A 19855-nucleotide genomic window follows, 5' to 3' on the forward strand; every position below is an offset into this window, starting at 1 on the left:
GATAGAGCGAAAACGTGTTATCCATTTTTGAACTCGCAACTCTCTGAAAATATTGTATTTCATATAAGTTAATATGGGAAGATAAAAAAATCAGGGAAATATTGATCCACTCTCGTATTTTAAAATTTCCCGGGAAATCCCGGATTCCCGGGTATGGCGATTTTATGATTCCCGTTTCCCGGGAATGATAAAAACCGGGAAAACCCAAAATCCTAGTTGGTTCAAAAATGTAGAGATGTAAATAAGAATGTTTTTATGTGCTTTATAGAATACGAGAAAGCATTTGACACCGTACAGCATGACAAGCTCATGGATATTCTGGCGTCAATCGGAATAAGCGAGAAATAAATTAGATACATTAAAAGTCTGTGTTGGCATCAAAGTGCACATATTAATATCAATGGAGAAATGAGGGAAGAAATATCTATATCCAACGGAGTAAGACAGGGCTGTACACTGCCCCCACTATTGTTTAATATTTTTTCCGAAAAAATATTCAAGGAATCAATTACCAACGTCCAAGAAGGAGTCCTAATAAATAATGAATACGTAAACAATATCAGATACGCTGACGATACTACCCTAATAGCGACAGCTTATCGGGTCTACAAAACCTTGTCACAAGACTAACTGCGTGTAGTGAAACATGTGGATTAAGATTAAACAACAATAAAACAAAATATATGATAATAAGCAGGAAAAATAATTTTGAAAACATGAATATAATAATTCACAACGCTCCACTCGAGAGAGTGTCGAGCTTCAAATATCTCGGGTTTTCAATAAATGATCAGTGGGATAACTCCAAAGAAATTAAATGCCGGATAGAAATGGCAAGAGACGCCTTTTACAAATACAAAAGAGTATTAACAAGCCATGATATTAACATTGCAACCAAGAAAATGTTCATAAAGGCCTACATATGGCCAGCTTTGTTATATTCTGTGGAAGTATGGTCTTTAAAAGCAATAGATTTCAAGCGCTTAGAAGCCTTCGAAATGTGGATACATCGAAGAATTCTTAAAATACCGTGGATAGCTCACGTATCAAATGACGAAGATCTACGAAGATAGAACAAAACAAGAGAAATCTTCGATCACATAAAAAGGAGAAAAATTCAAATCTTGAACGCATAATGCGAAACCCAAAATACCGCATCCTGCAAAGAATTCTACAAATTTGCGAATTTGTTAGGATGGTGCTTTTTTGCTAGTAGTCGGCACATTTTATATAACAAAAAGCATACTTTTTCACATATAATACATATTTCAACCGATATTGCTTTTAAAAAGTAAATAAATTACAGATTTTGTTAACATTTGGATAATCCAACATTAATATAATCCAAGTCTATGCACCTACAGCAGATAAAAGTAATGACGAGATTGAAGCGTTTTACATTGAAGTCGAAGAACTCAGTAAAATAACAAAACCGCATAAAATAACAAAACTGCATGAAATAACCATAATCCAAGGCGATTTCAATGCAAAGGTAGGAAGCGATATAGTTGCAGGAGTAAAAGGAATATATGGTCTAGGAGATAGAAATGAAAGAGCTGACAGACTCATCGAATTTTGCCAGGAATTTAAAATGAAAATTACTAATACCCTTTCGCCCTACCGCCAAGAAGTTTATACACTTTGAAATCCCCACAAGATAGAGTCGGGAATGTGATAAGGAACCAAATAGACACTGCTCGTCTATAAGAAAGGCCACAACATATATGTATGTATACCCTAGCGCAGATGTACCATCTGACCACAATCTTCTGATGGCAAAAATCCACATAAAACTAGCACGTCAAATCGAAAAATTGACATCGGAAAACTCGAAAATCCTATAATAAGGTCTGACGTTTCTTCTGAAGTCAACACAGAATTAATCAATATCAACAGGAATGACGTGGAAAATATATGGACCAGTGTGAAGACAACAATCAATTCAATTACACGTGACACGCTTGGAAACCAAAACCCAAGAGTAAAAGTTGGATGACTGAAGAGATACTTCAACTGATGGATGATGGTAGAAAATATAAAAATAGTAACTACGAGATGTATTGGGAAATCAACAGGGAAATTCAAAGGGAAGTGCGTATAGCCAAAAATAACCACCTGAACAGTCGATGCCAAGAAATTGAACGACTGATGACACTGCACGACGACTTCCAGTTACACAAGAAAATTAAAGAAGCAGCCGGCATTTACAGAAATACCAATTCATCAGTACTTTACAACAATAATAATGAACCCGTTTTTGAAACTGCTGAGAATAAAGATATCTGGAAAGAATACATACAAAACGAATTCCGAGACTGTACCAGATCCATCCGAGAACGAAAAGCCACGGGTCCTGATGAAATACCTGCCGAAATACTAAAAATGATAAATGGTGACAATGTTGACCTGCTGACAAAACTATAACTACATATTTCACACCGGACAATACCCTCAGGATTGGCTGTAGTCAACATTTTTATCCATCCCAAAAAAATCTCACCCGAAAAGATGCAACGATTACCGACTTATCAGCCAAATGAGCCATGCCCGGGAAATATCTTTTTACATTTATCATAACTAATGTTGAATGAATAAACTATGCCCGTCACTTTTATACCATGGAATCAGAATTCGATTATATTTTACAGAATCAATAAATTACAAAAGATTTGGAAATAATTTTAATCTACAAAAGTGTTTTCAGGTAAAAAGTTATAAGAGCCGCACCAAAAACATTGACTCTAACGACGAATTTTTATTCTGTTCCATTTAAGTGTGAAAGAATATTTTCCTTTTTAAGTCCCATTTTTATACCCTCAGTCATTGGGCTAAAGAGGGTCCGGCTGGCTGGCTGGTGCGCACGATAACTCTCGAACGAAGCCACCGATCAGGTCAAAAATTTGGCATTCGAGATTTTTTTCAAACTTATTTTAAGTTCGAAGATGGACCATATCGGTGGTCCATTACTTCCGGTACCTTCCCCACTAAAGTTCAACAATTATCACTAAAATGGTGCGCACGACAACTCTCGTGCATACGGAAAGAAAGTGAAGTTTCTCGGATCGATTTGAATTGTTTACAGCAGTTTGTCTTTACGGGCCTCTTTAAGACGTTAAAAATGTTGTCGGGCCAAATCCATACTTCCTAAGAAATTGGTTCAAAAATTCAAAAAGCCCCTAGAAACGTCAGAAGTATTGTGTTTGCTTCCTTTCTTTAAGTCCGAGGCTGAGGGTATATCTCTATCGGCACAGCTGACTGCTACTTTCTTACTTGTTTCAAGCAATCTTAAGCATAAGAATAAAACATACGATTTTAGAGGCCCATAAAATTGGAATTTCTGATCAATAACTTTATTGTTTGAGCCAAATCACTTTCGATCGAGCGATTTCCTTAGCTTTGAATAATGGAAATGGTCAGTGTGGGCAAAATCCGGGCAACATGGTGCATTTTTCCATATTTTTTCGTTTTTAATCGATAGAGCGAAAACGTGTTATCCATTTTTGAACTCGCAACTCTCTGAAAATATTGTATTTCATATAAGTTAATATGGGAAGATAAAAAAATCAGGGAAATATTGATCCACTCTCGTATTTTAAAATTTCCCGGGAAATCCCGGATTCCCGGGTATGGCGATTTTATGATTCCCGTTTCCCGGGAATGATAAAAACCGGGAAAACCCAAAATCCTAGTTGGTTCAAAAATGTAGAGATGTAAATAAGAATGTTTTTATGTGCTTTATAGAATACGAGAAAGCATTTGACACCGTACAGCATGACAAGCTCATGGATATTCTGGCGTCAATCGGAATAAGCGAGAAATAAATTAGATACATTAAAAGTCTGTGTTGGCATCAAAGTGCACATATTAATATCAATGGAGAAATGAGGGAAGAAATATCTATATCCAACGGAGTAAGACAGGGCTGTACACTGCCCCCACTATTGTTTAATATTTTTTCCGAAAAAATATTCAAGGAATCAATTACCAACGTCCAAGAAGGAGTCCTAATAAATAATGAATACGTAAACAATATCAGATACGCTGACGATACTACCCTAATAGCGACAGCTTATCGGGTCTACAAAACCTTGTCACAAGACTAACTGCGTGTAGTGAAACATGTGGATTAAGATTAAACAACAATAAAACAAAATATATGATAATAAGCAGGAAAAATAATTTTGAAAACATGAATATAATAATTCACAACGCTCCACTCGAGAGAGTGTCGAGCTTCAAATATCTCGGGTTTTCAATAAATGATCAGTGGGATAACTCCAAAGAAATTAAATGCCGGATAGAAATGGCAAGAGACGCCTTTTACAAATACAAAAGAGTATTAACAAGCCATGATATTAACATTGCAACCAAGAAAATGTTCATAAAGGCCTACATATGGCCAGCTTTGTTATATTCTGTGGAAGTATGGTCTTTAAAAGCAATAGATTTCAAGCGCTTAGAAGCCTTCGAAATGTGGATACATCGAAGAATTCTTAAAATACCGTGGATAGCTCACGTATCAAATGACGAAGATCTACGAAGATAGAACAAAACAAGAGAAATCTTCGATCACATAAAAAGGAGAAAAATTCAAATCTTGAACGCATAATGCGAAACCCAAAATACCGCATCCTGCAAAGAATTCTACAAGCCAAAATAGAAGGTAAACGTAGCAGAGGAAGACAAGAAATGTCCTGGCTTCAAAATATTCAACAATGGACTTCCTTTCGAAATGCAGAAAATTTAATAAGTGTCCCAAGAAACAGAGATTTATATTCATATTTTGTCAATAATATATAAAGAAAATTATACATGAAATGTAATATGATCGCTAACATTCGAATATTGAATGCGCAATAAAAAAGAAGAACATTTGGGATTCAATTGTTCGTTTTAGATTTGTTTTTAACATAAACTAAATTAGATTGCTTGAGTATTCCCCCATTAGCTCAACTTCATTTATTACCCTCTATTACAGAAAGTAATGTCTTTTCAAAACGAACTGACAGTGTTGCAAAATTTTACTGATCGCTACCAATATCATGATTTCATCCCGGCGAAGGGAATTATCAATTAGCTTCTCAGTTTTTGAAATGATGCCTTTTTAGCGAAAAACCGAACTCCTTAAGTATCTAGTATTCTCATATGAATGAGAATCACACTCTCTTTTCGGCTTTTCCAAAGAAACATCAAAATCAAAATATTCTGCAAAATGTCAGCACGTATCAACTAAGAATTCATCGAATTCTGTGAGTTGAAAAGAACATCACCACAGTTACCTGTGAGGTTGTTGTTGGAATTTTGTTTTTAACAAAACTCCCTTGCTTGATTGCTGATAGAGGGTAATAAATGAAGTTGAGCCAATGGGGGAATACTCCAACTCAAACAACCAAATGTGATTGAATCTTTAACAATAAACAAAACAAACATAAACTAAATTATTTGAAAAGTCAATCTGCTCCGAAATTTCGAAAAATTCCTTGGGGCCGATTATGGATGGCAACTCAACTGAAGTTGCGTTGCCAGAAGTGAAAATCCCACAAAAAAATAAGTGAAACGACAGAAATTTTTGTCAAATTCATTCAATATAAGTGTTTTGTAAAATTTTAAAAAATATGAATTTCAATACAGTAATGGAAATTTCTATTATTAAATTTGCTGTCGGCAACGCAACTGGAGTTGGGTTGACATCCATAATCGGGCCCTTGGTTTCTACATAAGTTTAGTTTAAATCGAAATTGTTTAATATACCTACGTAAAATAATTATATGTGCAAACTAATATTGTGATATTTATCGTCGAAAACAAAATATATTTCCAATATTATTTTTACATTGTAGTTAGTGCTTACGATTGCTTTTAAAATATAAAAGAAAATTGCGTTCTTATTAATTTCATATTAGAGAAAAATAATTTATAAAAAAATTTTCATAGAAAATAATTATATGTGCAATAACGAAAATTTTTAAAAAATTCATAATAATGAACAAAGTTGTTGTACATTTAACATGATATTGTATTGCCCTTGTGGATTAGGACTTGTTGTAGCCTTCGTCTCATAGATCCGACTAGGTTTCTTAAGGTGTTAGTGGTGATATACTCCCATTCCGCCAATAATGCACATTTCAATTATTTCAGCGTTGTGCGCTCCTTTGACTTCGTGAAAACTTTGGCGGATAGTATACCCCGAAGGTCTTCAATGGGTTTGTGGCCATGAATTATAGCTGGCCACTCCAATAACCGTACATTTCGTGCCTTTAAAAACTCCTTTGTAGGTCCAACAGGGTGATTCGGAGCAATATCCTGCCGGAAAGTCCAATTATATCCGTACAGTTCTCCAGCAAAATCTATTAAGTTGTTCTCTAACAACTAAATTTATGTTTCGGCACTCATTTTTGTCGAAACAAAACTTAAAGTAGACTTTCGTCGATGTTAAGTGTTCCCTTTATGACGTGACAGACGCGAATGTTTCATAATTCTCATATAATTATTTTTTATTGGTTTGTAAATTAAAATCTAATGTCTCAACTAACGGGATTACAGATTAAATCCAAGGAAGGTATTACCACTAAGCAAAAAGTGAGAGGACATAAGCAAAATGTAGAAAAAAATTGAAATTTAATACCGTTAGAATTTATTTGAGAATTGGGAAGTTTTTGAGGAGGATCTTTTATGGTATGCGCTGCATTCAGAGCTGGACGAAAGCCTAATTTAAGTTTTGTTCCGACAAAAATAAATGCCGAATCATATGTTGAGTTGTTAGAGAACAACTTAATAGATTTTGCTGGAGAACTGTACGGATATAATTGGACTTTCCAGCAGGATATTGCCCCCAATCACCCTGTTGAACCTACAAAGGAGTTTTTAAGGCACGAAATGTACGGTTATTGGAGTGGCCAGCTATAACTCATGGCCACAAACCCATTGAAGACCTTCGGGCCATACTATCCGCCAAAGTTTTCACGAAGTCAAAGGAGTGCACGACGCTGAAATAATTGAAATGTGCATTATTGGCGGAATGGGAGTATATCACCACTAACACCTTAAGAAACCTAGTCGGATCTATGAGACGAAGGCTACAACAAGTCCTAATCCACAAGGACAATACAATATCATGTTAAATGTACAACAATTTTGTTCATTATTATGAATTTTTTAAAAAATTTCGTTATTGCACATATAATTATTTTCTATGACAAATTTTTTATAAATTATTTTTCTCTAATACGAAATTAATAAGAACGCAATTTTCTTTTATATTTTAAAAGCAATCGTAAGCACTAACTACAATGTAAAAATAATATTGGAAATAAATTTTGTTTTCGATAATAAATATCACAAAATTAGTTTGCACATATAATTATTTTACGTAGGTATATCCGGCCTTCGGCCGGGGATTTAAGTCTTTCTCCTATGGGCAGGAGCAAATCGAACAAAATTGTTGTTTAAATCGAACATTTTTTATAATCGATACGAATCCAGTTCAAACATTCATCTATGCCTATAACGCAAAATCTACTACAACCAAGACTAGCCCGGTCTGGTTACCCATTTGTTCAAATAGTAGCAGAATGTTGTCTGCTAACACGATTTTTTGATAGCTCTTCACTTGTAAGTAACCAAACATATTAGCATTTTCGCGTCATTGGTGTCGACGTTATATTACACCATCGATTCTTTCTCATGGAGATATCTTTCTGAAATAAGCTCTAAGCTGTGCAAAGATAAAGTATCTAACTGAACGAGTTAACAAAGAGCTTAGAATTTCCTGAAATTTTAATTCCAACACAAAGAGAATTTATTTATTTGCTTTCGAATTTCCTTATATTATGGTAAAAATTCCATAATCGTTCTCTATAACCATCACAAACAAAAGCAGGAAATTTTTATGCAAAAATACATGCAGTTATTTGGACAGACAATGTTATTGCTGCTGTCGCATTCGGATTGTAGAGCTGGAGGAGGCTGTGGGTAGGAGATATTACACACACAACACAACAGAAACACAAAATAATTTCTAGCGATTTCTCTTGTTGTAAACAGAAGACGGGGGACTTTATCCATGGCTGGAGCATTATTTGTATCTGTATTGTAATGTGAACACTTATTTGTACATGTTTTGTTTTCTTGTTAACAGAAAAAATGACCAATTCTTCTCTGGTTGAAAGTTTGTTGATACACTACGCTGCGCAGTGCTTCGGCTGAACATGTTTTTGTTGCTTTACCGTTATTATTGTGATGTTTGTTTTGTTTGTTGGTGGTGTTGTGCCATCCGTTGTACGTACGACGACGACGCAAAATGAATGTTGGCGTCGCGTCACTGCTGTCGTTACTTTCTCATTAATATATTTTCGCAGAGATGATTTGGTTGATTCACTTGTTTTTGTTGGAACGTATTGTTCGCTTTTTATTCCTGAAATTTCCAATAGTTAATTGTAGATCCTTTTTATATTTTGCATAGGACAAAAAGAATGCAGCAATCACATTTTAAATTTCATAGAGACTTACACCAAACACAAACAAACAATTAACATTGTGCCATTGTTATTTGATCTACAACTGGCCTGCGTGTACTTCATTTTTGTGTGCTAAATTCACAGTGTTCGTTTTCTGGGGCCAGATTTTCTTACGCAGTAACAGCGCAGTAAAACGCAAAACCTTGAAATTATTTTTTTTATTTCATCTTTATTTTTGCTGTTGCAATCTTTTTCTTCTTTCTTCTCGTTTACTTCAGCATATAGCACTGACTGACTTTGTACTTAAAAATAGCCACACCAAATTCAATTGAATCCTTGCCCCCACCATTAGGGAAGAAATACACGGGCGGGAGCACACAAAACACGCAGAAAAAACACATTCATCCTATAATTTTTATTTAATTTCATATTTTCCTCATTATTTGTTTCTTTTTGGTCATTCACTGTAACTTTCCTCACCTTTTTTATTGTATTTCTCACACTACTTGTCACTTTTCTTTTTTTGTATTTTAATTATTCTTCACGAAAAATTTAACCAACCACGTTTACGTCCTTTTTATTGGAGGTTACATGCACACAATTGTTAATCCCCATGTTTTCGATGTTTGCCGTTTCTCTGTAGGACGATTCTAGTGTATTTTTGCAAAAAATTGGCCGAATTTGATAGTATTTTAATAGTTTTTCTTCAATGAATTATTTTCTCTTTGTAAAACAATTTTCCCCGAGCTAGGCTATAAAAAATTGACTGGTCAACTTTATTCCCTGATTATCACCATTTTCGTATCTACATCTCATGATTCCCTGATATTCTCTCAATTTTCGTAGCTGGTTTTACTATCGATAATCGATTATCGAAAGTGGGAAACAGACATTCAGATTATGTCATGTTCACACAAGCGTTTCAAGTACGTTGTTCGCCTCTCGAAATACGTACACGAATTAACCCGTTTCCACGACACCGTTCGTAATTAAGAGAAACATATGCTCTGTTCCAGAACTAAAAAGTTTTTACAATTTTTACGACTTTTACACATTTTACTCCAAAAACCGTTCCCGTACACAAAAAAGTTGTAAAATGTTCACTTCTCTTTAAACAAAAATGGCGCTGAATGACGCTCTCTTTAAAAACTTTTTACACGACAAATTTGGGCGAGTAAAAAAATAGTAACATGGTTGCCGGCGTCTGATTGGCTGATACGCCGACTTTGACATTTGTTCCAGTTTTTTTGACGTATTTTCCATTTTTCCGTTCCCGAACTATTTCAAAAAACTTGTGTGTGACAACAAATTTTTTGCAGTTCTCTCTTTTACGAGAAAAAAAAAACTTTTACTATTAAAAAGTACGGGAACGAAGCTATAATTTACTTTTCCTTCCCAGCAAAACAAATTGGAAGTAGTGCAATTGGATTTATGATTTCACAACATCTTTCGATGTAGTCCAATGTAGTCCATGCACTCCGTTCGATACATTTTTGCTCTGTTCCAGAACCTGCAAGAATCTACTAATTTTTACTACGATAACAATTTTGCCTTTATGTTATCGAAGGAAATAGTAGAAATTAGTAGATTCTTGCAGTTCTGGAACAGACCATTTATAAGCAGTTGCTTTAGAGATCCCTACAAAACAAAAACAGTTGGTTGATCCCTACCCGTCACTGCCGACATAATTTCTTCAAAAGAGAAACAAGTGTGAATATATTTCGAAGAATTTGTTATAAAATAATAAATACCAACTATAGTTGCGAACATTTTTGTGGTAATTTACGAAACAGAAATTTTTAATGGAGTGGAGTGGGAGTCGAAAGCTGAGCTAGAGATGGGAAGGCAACATAAAAAACCTTTAGGATGACGAAGCAAAATCAGTTGCGCTTGGATTTAATGGAGAACGGAGGAGGTACACTCAATTGTGATTGAATTTAATGGAAACTTTTTTTAATTTGTGTTTATATAATAAAGTTCCTTGTATTATTGTTTTTCACAAATAATAAATGCATTTTATTTATTCTGGGATATTTCGCAATAGCTTGCATTTTTATTGCATCGTTAGACCGACTAATGCTTGGTTTACATTTACGAAATCCACTCGATTTCAACTGTCAAATCCATAGGTTAAACGTCAAATGAAATCCAGATGAGATTTCATTTGACGTTTGAGCTATGGAATTGACAGTTGAAATCGAGTGGATTTCGTAAATGTAAACTTAGCATAATGCCCGTAATTTCTAGCCCTAGGTAACTGGGTAGGTAGCTACCTATTAGTTATCTTTACCTACGAGTTTGGTAATTTCTACGTGCCATTTACCGAGGCGTGTATATTTTGAAAACATGTGGTAACATTGGTGATTTTCATTCATGATTTCGTAAAAACATTTGCCACATATAAGTGTTTTACAATTTTTAACACATTGGCAACGATCAACCAGGCAAAATCCTTGGTGTAAGTAACACGGCCGTTTTCGACCCGGTAACGTTACCTATGGATTGAAATGATGACATTTTGCTTACACGGGGGATATATATCGACACCTCCAAATAATAGTATGCTAAGTCTAAAAAGTGAGTTTTGCAGGAGAAGCTCTCAAAGTGTGGACATTTTTTTGAACTTCAGTACTATGCTAAGTCAATATTTGTTTATAACTTCTGTTCGGATTGACCGATCATTACCAAAATTTGACAGAATTTAAGTTAAAGGACGTTCGACACCTCCAAATAATAGTTTGCTAATTCTGAACAGTGAGTTTTGCAGGACAATCTCTAAAAGTTTGGAAATTTCTTTGACCTTCAGTACTATGCTAAGTAAATATTTGTTTATAACTTCTGTTCGGATTGTCCGATTATTACCAAAATTTGACAGAATTTAAGTTAAAGGACGCTAAATATAAAAATGTAAAGAACTTGAAAACATGCTAAGTCGACTTAGCATACTATTGTTTGGAGGCGTCGATATGAACTCATAGATAACTACGCGTAGAAATTACGGGCATAAAAATGCAATCCGAAGAGTGCCTGTGCCTGTGCTGTGATTTGGATCGAAAATGAAGTGCATCCTAGCTGTGTGCTGTGGAAGCAAAATGGAGTGCATCCTAGTTGCGCGCTCCCTTGTAAAATTCATAAGTGAATTCATAGAAAAAGATGTACTCAGACGGCTTTTGTATTGTACATTTGTAGTGATTCAACTGCATCCGCGGAAGCAAACTTTTTGCTGGGTACTGATTAAACTGCACCCACGGATGCAAAATTTTTGCTGGACTTGTTTGTCTTTTGAAGAAATGTGTCTGCTTATAGGGATCTCTAAAGCAACTGCTTATAAAATGTATCGAACCGAGTCCATTTTTCCTAACTCCATGTGGACTGCATCGAAGGACGCAGGGAAATCATAACTCTACATTGCACCACTTCCAAATTTTTTGCTGGGTTATGACCGGATTTAGCTTATTAAACGGCGTTTGCATTAAAGCTTTTTGCCGAGTTAACCTTCATTATGAGGACTTATGCTTGGTTTACATTTACGAAATCCGCTCGATTTCAACTGTCAAATCCATAGGTTAAACGTCTAATGAAATCCAGACGAGATTTCATTTGACGCTTGAGCTATGGAATTGACAGTTGAAATCGAGTGGATTTCGTAAATGTAAACTTAGCATTATGCCAAGTTTACACTTACGCTCCAAAATCCACTGGATTTCACGAAATCCTGAAATACACCCTGGTGTTTACACTTATTTTTTTCTTGATTTCAAACATATCACAATAATCAAGGTAGATGCATATGCGCAGCTGATAGAACATGATTTTTCAAAAAAAAGTTGTTGTAAATTGAATTAGTCATCAAAAATGTACGACAATATAGAACTTTACTGCTTTATCGTAAAATTATCTATATATCGTATTAATTGTTTATAATACTAACAAATGAAAAACTAAAAAATTATTTTATCGTTGATACATTATAATAATAAATTTTGATTGATAAAAGTTGTGTTCAGAAACTGCAAAATATTACTACTTGCAGTATTTTTCCCGTTTAGTGCTAGAAATGCGTTCCAGTACTCCGAAATCTAGCAAGACTTGCACTTGTTTTTGAATAAAAGCCTCTTCTCCTGTTCTCTGCAATAAAAATTTGGCGTTTTTGCTGGAGTTTTTGCAATTTCCGTCATTTTTCCGTTCCCGAATTTTTTCTAACATTACCATTAGAAAAGTACGGAAACACAATGAAAAATGGCATTGTAACAAAGTAATTTAATATTTTTTTCACATTGTTTACAAATTTTGATACTAATGCTTTGTTTACAGTTGGCGTCGTCTCGTGATTTCGAATGCGTTTCGTGATTTCGCGCGGAATCAAGCAAAATTTATCATGATTTCGCATACAAAAATGAAATCATCTCATTTCGTGATTTCAGCGAAATCAACATCGAAATCACAGTACACAGGATATACAAGACTGATTTTGCCTAAACAAGTACCAAAAGTTATTTTATCGTATCACAATAAACAAGGTAGATGGTCAATTGCTGCAACAAACAATTTTAGTATCAAAATTTGTAAACAATGTGAAAAAAATATTAAATTACTTTGTTACAATGCTATTTTTCATTGTGTTTCCGTACTTTTCTAATGGTAATGTTAAAAAAAAGACCGAATTGTCAAAAATTGCTTTTCCATACAAATTTCTTAAAAAATACGGGAACGGGAAAATGACGGAAATTGCAAAAACTCCAGCAAAAATGTCAAATTAAACGTATTAGCTATCACATTAGATGTCAATGAACATGCTCGCTGCTAGTTCCTACTAGGCCAAAATTGTATGGCAGAAAACAGGAGAAAGGGGTGTTATTATTCGGTACAATTTTTGTTTAAAGAGAAGTGCAAGTCTCGCTAGATTTCGGAGTACGGGAACGCATTTTTAGCACTAAACGGGAAAACTACTGCAAGTGGTAATATTTTGCAGGTTCTGAACACAACTTTAATCTATCAAAATTTACTATTATGATGTCTCAACGATAAAATCATTTGTTATTTTTTTATTTGTTAGTACTACACAATTAATAAGATATATATAGATAATTTTACGTTAATTTTCGAAATAAAGTTGTAAAGTTCAATTGACGATTAATTCAATTTAGAACAACTTGATTTGAAAATCAATGTTCGATCAGCTGCGCATATGCATCCACCTTGATCATTGTGATATGTTTGAAATCAACAAAAAATAAGTGTATTTCAAGATTTCGTGAAATCCAGTGGATTTTGAAGAGCAAGTGTAAACTTGGCATAACATTTTTTGTTGCAGCAATTGACCATCTACCTTGTTTATTGTGATACGTGAAAAGTGTTGCAACTTTTGGTACTTTTTTAGTCAAAAACAGGGTTGTATATCATGAGTACTGTGATTTCGATTTTGATTTCGCTGAAATCACGAAATGAGATGATTTCATTTTTGTATGCGAAATCATAATAAATTTTGCTTGATTCCGCGCGAAATCACGAAACGACGCCGAATGTAAACCAAGCATTATTTAACGTTTGTGATATGGAATTAACATTTGAAACCCGGTTTATTCATGGTTTACCCTGCGTTTACAAATGACAGGACAGTTGACTTCATGTATTGATTGTCAAAATACCAAAACTTGCCTGTGTGACGTAGGCGTCCAGACAACTGCAAAAACAGTTGTAAAATTATGAATGAAAATCATCGATTTCTTCTTGTTTTCCGTTCACATATTTTGTTTTTGTTCATGTCTTTTGTTTTCAACACATTTCAATTATCATATCACTTCTTTTTTACGAAAATGTCAAAAATTTGTTAACCCGGCTGTTTGTGAAAAAATGATGGACAGCTGGGAGACAAAAGACAAATGTATGTATGTGTTAGTAAATCAGAGTTGTATTTGAAGACAAACTGTCTGGTGTAAACGCCTAGTTAATAAAAAAGGTTATGCTTGGTTTACATTTACGAAATCCACTTAATTTCGACTGTCAGTTCCTTTGTGTATACGTCAAATGAAAACTCATCTGAAATCAATTGGATTTCATTTGACGTTTAAGTAAAGGAATTGACAGTTGAAATCGAGTGAATTTCGTAAATGTAAACCAAGTATTAGCTAAAGCTTCCTGTCAATTTAATTTTTTTTCTTTCGATTGTTTCTAAAACGTCAACATAATATACACAAACTTTGTATGTGTGTGTGCTGTTTGATTAATATGTCAAACAATTTTAAAAGCAATCGAAATCAATGGTTTTTAAAATAGTTTTTAGAACATTTGTATGGAAGAAATTTGTCAGCTTTTCATTGAAACAAACATTTTATCATATTCACAACTCGATTATGTGGAGAAACCTTGGCCCTTCATTCATTTTTCGTGTTTTTTATAAAATGCACAACATTGGTATTGTGAAAAAACCCACTTGTTGCTTGATTTTCATAACATCTATCGATGTAGTCCACAAAGTTATGAAAAATGCACTCAGTTCGATACATTTTATAAGCAGTTGCTTTAGAGATCCCTACAAAACAAAAACAGTTGGTTGATCCCTACCCGTCGCTGCCGACATAATTTCTTCAAAAGAGAAACAAGTGTGAATATATTTCGAAGAATTTGTTATAAAATAATAAATACCAACTAAAGTTGCGAACATTTTTGTGGTAATTTACGAAACAGAAATTTTTAATGGCAACATAAAAAACCTTTAGGATGACGAAGCAAAATCAGTTGCGCTTGGATTTAATGGAGAACGGAGGAAGTACACTCAATTGTGATTGAATTTAATGGAAACTTTTTTTAATTTGTGTTTATATAATAAAGTTCATTGTATTCTTGTTTTACACAAATAATAAATGCATTTTATTTATTTTGGGATATTTGGAATAGCTTGCATTTTTATTGCATCTTTAGGTTGATTAAAAACACAATCCGAAGAGTGCCTTTAAATTCAATCCAAACGACTACATCAAAAGCTGTGATTTGGATCGAAAACGGAGTGCATCCTAGCTGTGTGCTGTGGAAGTAAAATAGAGAGCATCGTAGCTGCGCGCTCTCTTGTAAAATTCATAAGTGAATTCATAGGAAAAGATGTACTCCAACGGCAAATGTACTGTACACTTGTAGTGAATCAACTGCATCCGCGGATGCAAACTTTTTGCCGGGTATGTGTGTGTTTTGTATATTAAAAACAAAACCCAAAAAAAAAAACATGAAATACAATTCATTGCGAAGGGAAATTATTTGCTTTACGAATGAAAACTTTTAAGCAAGTTTCGGTCGCGGATTTTGTGTTTTAAATGTGATTTTGGACTCAACGTGTTTGGGTAATACGGACGCTCAGAGAGCGTTGTTGTGGTAGAAAGCCCAGAAAAAAGTTTGCATCCGCGGATGCAGTTGAATCACTACCCAGCAAAATTGTATGGAAGTGGTTCCATGAGATGCCATGATTTCACTGGATCTTTTGCATTGGTTCAAATGAAGTCGTGAAAGATCCGATCTTTTCATCAGCATTTGAAACCATTCGAAGGAAGTCGTGAAAGATCCGATCGTTTCATCAGCATTTGAACCAATTCAAAGGAAGTCGTGGTAGATCCGATCTTTTCCTTAGCATTTGAACCCATTCCATCGATCCAATAGAGATGATTTTGTGTTTTTATTTTTACACATGTATGTATTCTATTATTTATGCTAGGAAGTCCCAATCATTGAGCTAAAAGTAAAGTCGGACTGCACTCTTTGGTATTAGTCGTGTTCCTTTACATGCCTGAGGTTACCAGTTTTTACCCGCAAAGTGTTTCCTTACTTTTAAAAGCATACAATTTACCTTACCATTTTTGCAACAATTAACATTTTTAAAAGTAAAGGAACATGCCAATTATAAAAGTTTCCTTGCCTGCTCTAGAGAACCCTGCTCAACAAGTCGATTTGTAGATCCCTACAAAACAACAAAAATTTCCAAAACGTTGTAAAATAAAATTCACGAAATAGTAATCTGCAGTTGGAGTCAATTTCGAAATCTGCACTGCTCTGATGGGAAGTAAAATCCTTTTGTAAGATGAATCAAAACCTGTTGCGGAGGAAGTAAACTCTGTTGCGTGCAGCGGCGGTGTTTAAGGCCTGGGTACATAAGCTGCTTCGCCTCATTGCCTTGCTTTCCTGCTTCATTTCTGACATAATAAAAATAAAAGAATAAAAAAGGCCGAGCAAATTTCGAACTGGGTCGCCCTTTTCTTTTTTATTCTTTTATCAGAAGTAAGCAAGGTAAGCAGGCAAGGCAGCTTATGTACGCAGGCCTTAAGACTGCAACAGCTGGGACGGCCGGAAGTCAAGTTTCTCACTTAAATTTACAACCTGTCGCTTGCCAAACACATCGTTCCCGAAGTCTGGAAAATAGGCCAGCTACTGAAGCCGAAAAGGATGTCAGCAAAGGTGAATCTTACAACCCGATTTCGCTTTTGTCGCCCGTAGCAAGGACCCTTGGGGCTATAGTTCTTCCAGCATCAGAAATAACTTTCCAGTTGCCGATCAATAGCATAGGATCCGTAAGCAGCACAACAACTGCAATGACGGCCATCTCCATATTAGCAGAGGACTCACTCAGAGCCAGCCGTGCTCATAATCTAGAAAGAGAAGTGTAATGCCAAGTTTACACTTGCGCTCCAAAATCCACTGGATTTCACGAAATCCTGAAATACACCCCGGTGTTTACCCATATTTTTTGTTGATTTCAAACATATCACAATGATCAAGGTAGATGCATATGCGCAGCTGATCGAACATGAATTTTCAAAACAAGTTATTGTAAATTGTATTAGTCATCAAAAATATACGACAATATAGAACTTTACAACTTTATTTCGAAAATTATCGTAAAATTATCTATATATCGTATTAATTGTGTATGGTTCCAACAAATGGAAAAATAAAAAATGATTTTATCGTTGTGGCATCATAATAAATTTTGATCGATAACAGTTGTGTTCTTCTCCTGATTTCTGCCATACAATTTTGGTCTAGTAGAAACTAGCAGCAAGCATGATCATGATATGATAGCTGATACGTTGATTTTGACATTTATGCTGGAGTTTTTGCAATTTCCGTTCCCGGAATTTTTAATAAATTTTTGACAATTCGCTCTTTTTTCTAACATTATCATTAAAAGTAATTTAATATTTTATTCACATTGTTTAAAAATTTTGATACTAAAATTTTTTGTTGCAGCAATTGACCATCTACCTTGTTTATTGTGATACGTGAAAAGTGTTGCAACTTTTGGTACTTTTTTAGGCAAACACAGGGTTGTATATCATGTGTATGTACTGTGATTTCGATGTTGATTTCGCTGAAATCGCGAAATGAGATGATTTCATTTTTGTATGGGAAATCATGATAAATTTTGCATGATTCCGCGCGAAATCACGAAACGCCTTCGAAATCACGAAACGATGCCGAATGTAAACCAGACATAACGTTACAAGAGAGAACCTCTAGATCAACAAGCCTTTCAACCAGGTTTATGTAGCATTCACAAGAATGCAGTCGCAGATGCAGTAAACAGTTATCGTGTGAATGCGGTCCTTGAAGAACATCCACCATCTATCGCAGCTGAGAAGCGCCAGCTGTCAGGACAAACCAGAGTAGTTTTGGGTCAATACGCTCGGGATGGTGCAGACGTCAAAATTCCTATAGGGCAAGTACTGATGACACCGTGGAAAACATCTGCCCAGCATACAGCACAGGCCCCCACGACACACTGCTCCTTTTCAATTGCCCTACCAATCCTGCTAAGAAACTTAAGTTTGCAGCTTTGTGGTTACAAACCATATAAATAGCGAAATAGCCACATTCTTACGACTGATAGACCCAGAGTCAGATTAAGCAGAAAAATGAGAATACAAACATATTAACTACTGTTACAACAACGAGAACAAACTGCATTTATAGATGTAAACTTTATGATGATAAATAAATTATAGTTATTTCATTAATTCCTTTGAATTAATAAGTCCCGGGCCACACTACAGTAATTTCACTGAAATTTTGATATGAAATTATGCGTCTCTAGATCGACGGCCATAGTAGAGTAAAATCATAAAATTGTTGTAGTGGGGAATTCGATCTAAGAACACATAATTTCATGAAATTTTTTAATGAAATTCACGCTAGTGTGGACCGGGTCTAAAATAAAAAAATGAGAACCATTTTTCAATACAGCATTTTCCATTTTCCGAACAAGATGTGAAAATTACATGCCAAAGGGTTGGTGAAAATGACATGCCATAGATTAGTGAAAATGCTATTCTTGGGAATTGGTTAAGATGGCATGCCAAAGGATTGGTATAGATGCCATGCCAAAGAATTGTTGAAGATGCCGTTCCATCGAGTTAGTAAAGATGACTTGCTTAGGATCTGAAAATGAATTGCATCTTTTGGGGGTCACGCTCTTGTAAAAAGAATGAGTGAAGATGTTGAAAAAATGACATTCCATTTCACTTGCACACATTCTTGAATAGCATCTTTGACATCGAACATTTTGCTGGGTACAAGTGTACAGTACATTTGTCGTTGGAGTACATCTTTTCCTATGAATTCACTTATGAATTTTACAAGAGAGCGCGCAGCTAGGATGCACTCCACTTTGCTTCCACAGCACACAGCTAGGATGCACTCCGTTTTCGATCCAAATCACAACTTTTTATGTAGTATTTTGGATTGAATTTAAAGGCACTCTTCGGATTGTGTTTTTAATCAATCCAAAGATGCGCTTAAATTGCAAGCTATTGCGAAATATGCCAGAATAAACAAAATGCATTTATTATTTGTGTAAAACAAGAACACAAAGAACTTTATTATATAAACACAAATTTAAAAAAAGTTTCCATTAAATTCAATCACATTTGAGATTACTTCCTCCGTTCTCGATTTAATCCAAGCGCATCTGATTTTCTTTCATCATCCTAAAGTTTTTTTATGTTGCCTTCCCATCACTAGTTCAGCTTTCGACATGGACTCCAACTCCACTCCATTAAAAATTTCCGTCTCGTGAATTACCGCAGTACATCGAAAGATGTTGTGGAATCATAACTCCAATTGCACAACTTCCAAAATTTTTTGCTGGGTATGTGCAATATTGGGGATTTTCCTTACGCCATTTACTTTGTGCGTCCACACCAGCAAAAATGTAATAAAATTACGTCTCCAAATTGCCTGCGTGGGTAGTCCCAATTTACATTAGGCGAGTTTACTTGCGGCAATTGTCAGTTTGTGGGTGAGAGAGGGTGTTGGGAGACAAAGGGTTACCATATACCTCACCTCTCTCTCCATCAAACTGACAATTGCCGCAAGTAAACTCGCCTAATGTAAATTGGGACGTAGATATGGAATGTTTT

General features: G+C 35.0%; 1 protein-coding gene across 5 annotated transcripts in view; it reads right to left on the minus strand.

Moving 5' to 3' along the window:
- The window catches only part of LOC141402572 (protein Smaug-like), a 50003-nt gene extending 40724 nt beyond the window's left edge, over nt 1-9279 (minus strand). For 2 of the 5 annotated variants that reach the window (XM_073984124.1, XM_073984120.1), the window contains exons 1-2: nt 8509-8575; nt 8226-8413 (exon numbers count right to left, since the gene is read on the minus strand). The gene's annotated coding sequence lies outside the window, so the exon portion shown is untranslated. Of the gene's footprint in view, nt 1-8225; nt 8414-8508; nt 8647-8936 lie in introns of those variants that run through there. The other 3 variants (XM_073984122.1, XM_073984117.1, XM_073984121.1) reach the window with 3 other exon arrangements.
- Nucleotides 9280-19855: the final 10576 nt, after the last annotated feature.

The sequence above is a fragment of the Musca autumnalis genome, unplaced genomic scaffold (assembly GCF_047663935.1).
Source record: "Musca autumnalis isolate F117 unplaced genomic scaffold, ASM4766393v1 scaffold_4, whole genome shotgun sequence".
In the NCBI taxonomy this organism is placed as follows: domain Eukaryota; kingdom Metazoa; phylum Arthropoda; class Insecta; order Diptera; family Muscidae; genus Musca; species Musca autumnalis.